Source organism: Siphateles boraxobius, unplaced genomic scaffold (genome assembly GCF_051911475.1).
Source record: "Siphateles boraxobius isolate OS27281-9 unplaced genomic scaffold, OSU_SipBor_1 72, whole genome shotgun sequence".
NCBI classification, from domain to species: Eukaryota; Metazoa; Chordata; class Actinopteri; order Cypriniformes; family Leuciscidae; genus Siphateles; species Siphateles boraxobius.
This window is the reverse complement of record NW_027509200.1, coordinates 488667-495214: the sequence shown is the minus strand read 5'-3', so window position 1 is coordinate 495214 and position 6548 is coordinate 488667.

Below are 6548 nucleotides of genomic sequence, written 5' to 3'. Positions count from 1 at the left end.
GCTGGATGTAACCGGTCGGCGAGAGTTGCCGCGTGCAGGCGGGGAGGAGCTGCAAACAGAGACATTAAGTCCGACACTTTCTGCTTCCCGTAGTGAATGTTACGTGATGTTTGCATACTTTACCACAGTTGAAGTGAAATAAATGCAATATTTGCAAAATATGCAGATGTTTCAGAGACATTTCCATTCAATACTTTATACTGCTTTAAACAGCGTCTGTTTGAACAAGAATAAAGTTACTACTATCAATGAAGTGGAATCAATGTTTTTTAATCAGTTTTATTTTGATAAACATGAAACAATATAACATCGTGCCTACATGAAAATAGTTATAAAAAATGATTTGTGAGCTTTTGTGGAATTAAAGGTGTGAAAATAATCCCGAAAAACGTGATCGTTGTCATGCGGTGAATCTGGCCAATCGTGGAACAGTTGTGTCGTCATCAGAGCTCATGCAGCCGCTCTGGAGAATCTGCACCGGCTGCGTTCTGCGCCTGCTCTCGAATCGCTCTCGCGCTACTTTAATGGCATACGTCACAGTCATGTGGCGTCGGCGCGGCATCAAGTCAGACAAAATTTCTAACCGGCATGCACTGCTTCAAGTCAGCCACCGATCGGTCTGCGCAGAGCTGCATGAAGTTGAACGAGCCTAGGGTGTGTGTGTGTGTGTTCATCTGAGCCTCATTGGTCACTGCTCGTCAATGTCAGAATATTTGAGATGACCAATCAAATCAAAGTAGGAGGGCTTTATGTTCACAGCGTGAATTTTAGCAGAGCGACTCACTCGACGCTCTTCAGTTTACGGCCGGTCAAGTGCGAGATAAGATGTAAGTTACTAAACTAAATATTTCCTATTTGACAGTTTTTTTAGGTCATAAATGTTAAACGAATCACAAAAATAATCAGGCAAACTAATAAACTTTTGTCTGTTTTCGCCATTTTGAGCTGAAAATAGACCACTATGTGACGTGACTCATGTAATGTAGCCTAATAATTAGTTTACTGTCATTGTGAGGGGACAAGACACATTAACCAGGGTACCTGCGGGATCTTAAAAGTATTGAAAAATAATCTCAAATTAAGGCCTTAAAAGCCTTGAATTTGGTATACAAAGTCTTGGATTTCGTTACAAAGGTATTATATATTTTTGCTTTTACTAGGATTTACTAGGATTAAGTTCACTTCATACCATAACTAAATTAACTGTTACTAAAAATTCATGCAACGTTAAGTGCACCTCGCACTCCACTTCATAGCAGAAAGCGCGAAAGCGTGCGCACCGTTACTATGGTTACAGAACAAGATAGTAACGTTAGCCAAGCGTAGTTTGTCGTCTGAAATAGGAAAGTTTCAGTTTAATCCGCTGTGGCCACAAATGCCAGAATTCAATAATTTAATCCCCAAATCAGAGCTTTTCTGTTAAAAGAACTTGTTTTCTACCCGGTCTTTTCAATAATAGCTGGCAACCTTCGCAGGCGCTCTCTACACTGCTCAAGAAGCGCGGATGATCTGAAAACACAGACAAGCTGGAGTTCAGAAATCTTCATTTGAGATTTTCATCTTAAACTGAAGTGTCATTCAGTCGGTCTGTGTTCTGTCACGAGCCGCTTGTGCTGTTTGTGCAAACAAAATGTAGGCTGATATCCAGCAGTGTTTTTAATGTTGATGCAATGTTTCCCGAATATCCACACGATTTCAAATGTGACATTGATTTTATACAACAGTTAAAAACAAAACAAAAGGGTAACATTAAGTGATTTACTACATTTAAAACAGTATAGTCAGGCTTATTGCTCTATTTTGCAACGAAATCTGTGGCTTTGAACGAATTGTGAGATTCAATGAATGACTCGATGACTCACACATAACGTTAGACAATGAGTTACCGCCACCTAATGGCGATTTTAATATAATATTTTTATTAATATTAAAAGATTTTTAACATTGCCTATTTATTGAACATTGTTTTATTTAATGAATTATTTATTTTTTAAAGGTTTTACAAAGGTAAAAAAAAATGAAATGGAAAAATTGATTGAAGGGGGCAAATATTGTCCCTTAATGGAAAAAGGGGGGACTGCGGAAGAGAGGGGTACGGCACTCTAGAAAATCGGAGAACCACGGAACTAAGGAAAAGGGATATGTAGAATTGCACAATACTGCTAAAGAGTGCAATGTCAATAATTTACCATAATCTTAATTGAATTGGCCTAGAGAGAATAATTATTATGATTATTAAAAATATATAAGACTCAAGTTTCAGTATTTGTCTTAAGTTGTGTCAGGAGTTATGCAATCCCCCCATCCCCCATCCCCATCCCCACCACCTTAACTAACACATTTATATATATATATATATATATATATATATATATATATATATATATATATATATATATATATATATATATATATATGTATATATGCTGTCTTTTTAGATAGCATTTATTTGTTTCATACACTAGACATACTATTTCTTATCTTGCTCTTTTTTTCTTTGCAGGAATGCCAGCACCAAAAAGACGTGCCCAAGTTGTAAGGCCATTATCAATGTGGCCTTCAAAACTTGTCCTGCATGCAAGACTTGCCAACCATACAAGGCAAAACTGCAGAAGAAAAGGGAAAGATTTGAATTAATGAAATCTGATTGGGCTGCTTCCATACAAAAAATCTGCAACAGGACTGTAGTTGTTAACAGCAGTTATTGTTTAATTTAGTTTAATAGAATTTTTCTAAAATATATATTTTTATTATGTTAAATATGTGATGTTACATGTCAGTAAAATGTTAAATGTTATAATAAGTAACATTTTGTAATAGAGACAGTGGATCTTGCTCATGAAACAGAAGAAGGGGGATTTCTGATTAAATAATTAATTAAACCATTTCATTGCATGTAAAAGTTTACATTGAAAGAAAATAGTTCATGGATAATGACCAGTGTCCATTGTCTTTAGATTGATGTATCCACTTTAAGCAAACTTATTTATTATTGAATTGGTAACACTTTAAAATAGGTTCATTGTTAGTTAACATTAGTTAACTTTTTATTAACTAACGTTAACAAAGATGACCAATACATTTGTTACTGTATTTATTCATCTTTGTTAACGTTAGTTAATAAAAAATACAGCTGTTCATTGTTTTTTCATGTTAGTTCACAGTGCGTTAACTAATGTTAACAAGATTTTAAAGCATTAGTAAATGTTGAAATTAACATTAATGAAAAACTGCACCTATACAGCATTTATTAATCTTTGTTAGTTAATGTTAACTAATGTAGTTAACTAATGTTAACATACCGTAGTTTAAATGTTAATGTTAACTAAGTTTAATGTTAAATGATTTTAACGAACCTTATTGTAAAGTGTTACCATTGAATTTTGTGTATAAAGTAGTTAAAATCATTTTATTTATTTATTTTCAGCTTGACAAGTTGGCTGCCCTTGACCTCCATCCCATAGTGCTACTTGGGAAGAACACTGACTACACAATTGTGGTTGATGCCATTTTAGGTGGTGATCATGTTTTGGATGATGATCTTCTCCAGAGGTTGAAGACTGTCTATGAAGCAATGTTAAAAAGTTTGTTTTCTTATATTTTCCTGCTATTTCTTGCAGTACATTTTAAAAGCTGTATAATACCTACAGTATTTATAACTGTATAAAACTCCATTTATTGTAGAGTTTTTTGTTTATTTGTAAGTGTGCACTAGGTTGGGCAATGTATCAGTTTTCTTTTTACAGAGGATCCAGTCATTATTTCTAGTGGTCGACCGATATATCGGCCGATATTTGGCTTTTTTAAATAAGTTATTCTAAGTGCCCAGCGTGTTTGAAGCGGGACTTTTATTTTGACGGCGCTGCAGACTTTTATTTTGACGGGCGGCGCTGAGAACAACAGCACCTGAGAAGAGAACGGCAGCGCCTGAATCTGATCACACAGCCAGTGTTGCCAACTTAGCGACTTTGTCGCTATATTTAGCGAGTATTTAGAACCCTCTAGCGACACATTTTCAAAAAAGCGACTAGCGACAAATCTATCGACTTTTTCTGGTGTTATTGGAGACTTTTGGAGACTCTCTGACGTGAAAGCACATATTGTTCTTACTCTTCTCAACGAGCAGCGGGTGCTGCCGTGGGACCCACCCCCATCCCAAAGCACTCACAGGCGGCCCAGTCCTCGCGCAGCAGCCCCTCCCAGCTGCAGTCAGAGCACCCCTCCGCGTACTGACTGCAAAAGAATCGCGCAAATGAGTCGCTATTTTTAGCGACTTTTCAAACGTCACTCACTCTAGCTACGTCTACCCTGTTCAGTAAATGGCTGAGAGGAGCAGCAGCACATTCATCTGTTGAGCGCACGGCCGCTGAGAGACGTGAATGAGCAGTGTTTTTCCACGGATTTATTATCTGCTTTTATTTTAATTAAATAATTTAGTTTCCTTCCTTTTCTTGTGCTTACGGTATTACTTGTAATACTCACTATCACAAAGCTTTTGTTCATCCGGCTCCCGAACTATCTCAATTGAGATAATTTTCCACATTGGTCTATAAAAAAAGTTAGTCATTCACTAGGCCTATATCATAGCTTCTCGTTCTATTGTCTGACAAAACATATATAGGAAATGAGAACAGCTTTATTTTACATGCGGCTATATTATATTATAATATATTAAATACAGTATGTGAGCTGAGCATTAATTTATAGAGAAAACACATTAGACAAGCAGAACGCAAGTACGACGCGATGACGTCACGAATATGCTAATTGACGTATGACGTCATCTGGCGACATTTAGCGACTTTTAGGTAAGGCGTTAGCTACTTTACTTTGAAAGTAGTTGGCAACACTGCACACAGCGCTCACTCACATTCTCCGTCTCTCCTTCAGTCATATCTAATAGTTTGTTAGACAGAACCGGTGGCTACAGAACTGGTAATCAAAGAGAGTAAATGGTATGCAAAAAAGTAATGCGTTTGCTTTTATATTATTTGTAACCGAAAAGGCAAACATCAGGCTTAAATACTTGCGCATTTGCGGTATGTTGACGGTAAATGAGAATCTACATCATTTAAACAAATCTCTGAATATCTAATAAACATTTAATTTCACAAACCTTGCAGATTTAATCGAATCCAGCTGTGATATCTTGTGAAGTGTGCATTTGTAACCTGCATAAACGTGTTCCTGCGAGTGACGGTCCGTGCGAAGCGAGTAAATGTGAACAGAAGATCAGCTTCACAAGAGACGTGATCGAAAAACTTTAAAATCCTTCATTGTAAAATATGCTGTGCTATATCCAGTGTCCCACTGTGTCATATTCATGTCGTTTTCACTGTGTGCTGTATGTAAAATTAGCATTACCTTGTCAAAAGTCAAAGTAAAAAAAATATGATTATCAGTGCGCATGAAATGACCAGATTACTGAGTGCCCTGTTACAGTGTTTACTTCCTTTTTATTCACATATTCATATATTTTTAAACAATTACTTTATTTGTGAAAAATACTGTAATAGAATTGCAGATTCAAGAAGTTGCTATCTAAAGTATAGGGCCTAAGCATGTTTATTTGAAATATTTTGAAATATTTATTAAATTGATCTAATTTATTAAATATTGATTTTTATAAATATAAAGTGTGTGTATATATATATATATATACACACCTTTCATTTACATTTTTATTCATTTAGCTGACGCTTTTATCCAAAGCGACTTACAATTGCTATATGTCAGAGGTCGCACGAGCAACTAGGGGTTAAGTGTCTTGCTCAGGGACACATTGGTGTCTCACAGTGGATTCGAACCCGGATCGCTCACACCAAAGGCATGTGTCTTATCCACTGCGCCACCACCAAATTGTTCTATAGTTTTAAACAAAAAATTGTGTTCAACTGTGTCGAACGCCTTAAAAAAATACAAAAAAAGAATGATAGCACCATCTTCTACACTATCCGCATAGTCCAAAAGGTCAAGCGACGAGCTTTTAGAAAGCCTGTTTGATATTCACTGATTATTTTATTTAACCCTTTCTGTAATCTTTTAGCAAATACAGAAGTCATTCATTTATAATCAACTGTAAGAAGGGAGATCGGTCTCCAATTTTCTAAAAGATGTGGGTCTTTATCAGGTTTGGCAATTAACGAAACAACTCTTTTTCGTGGTAGCAGACATTTCGCCACTATTAATACATTCACTTGACATATTATAAAGAGGGTTTTCAATTTGTTCCCAAAAATGTAAATAAAATTCTACTGTCAGCCCATCTATACCAGGTGCTTTCCTTTTTTTCATTCTAAAAAGGGCATCTTTAACCTCAAGACGAGTTATGTTTGAATCACATAAATCATGAAGTTCTTTATCAATAGTAGCAATGTTCTGATGAATTATATTAATTATTTTTTTACAATTAAGCAGATAAAATTTAGAGTTATATAAATTACTATAAAAAGAAAAAACTGAATCAGATATTTGTTTAGGGTCTGTACGAGAGCTTCCATTAATATTTAGAGCTGATAAAGTATTTCTTTTAAGATTTCTTTTCTCTA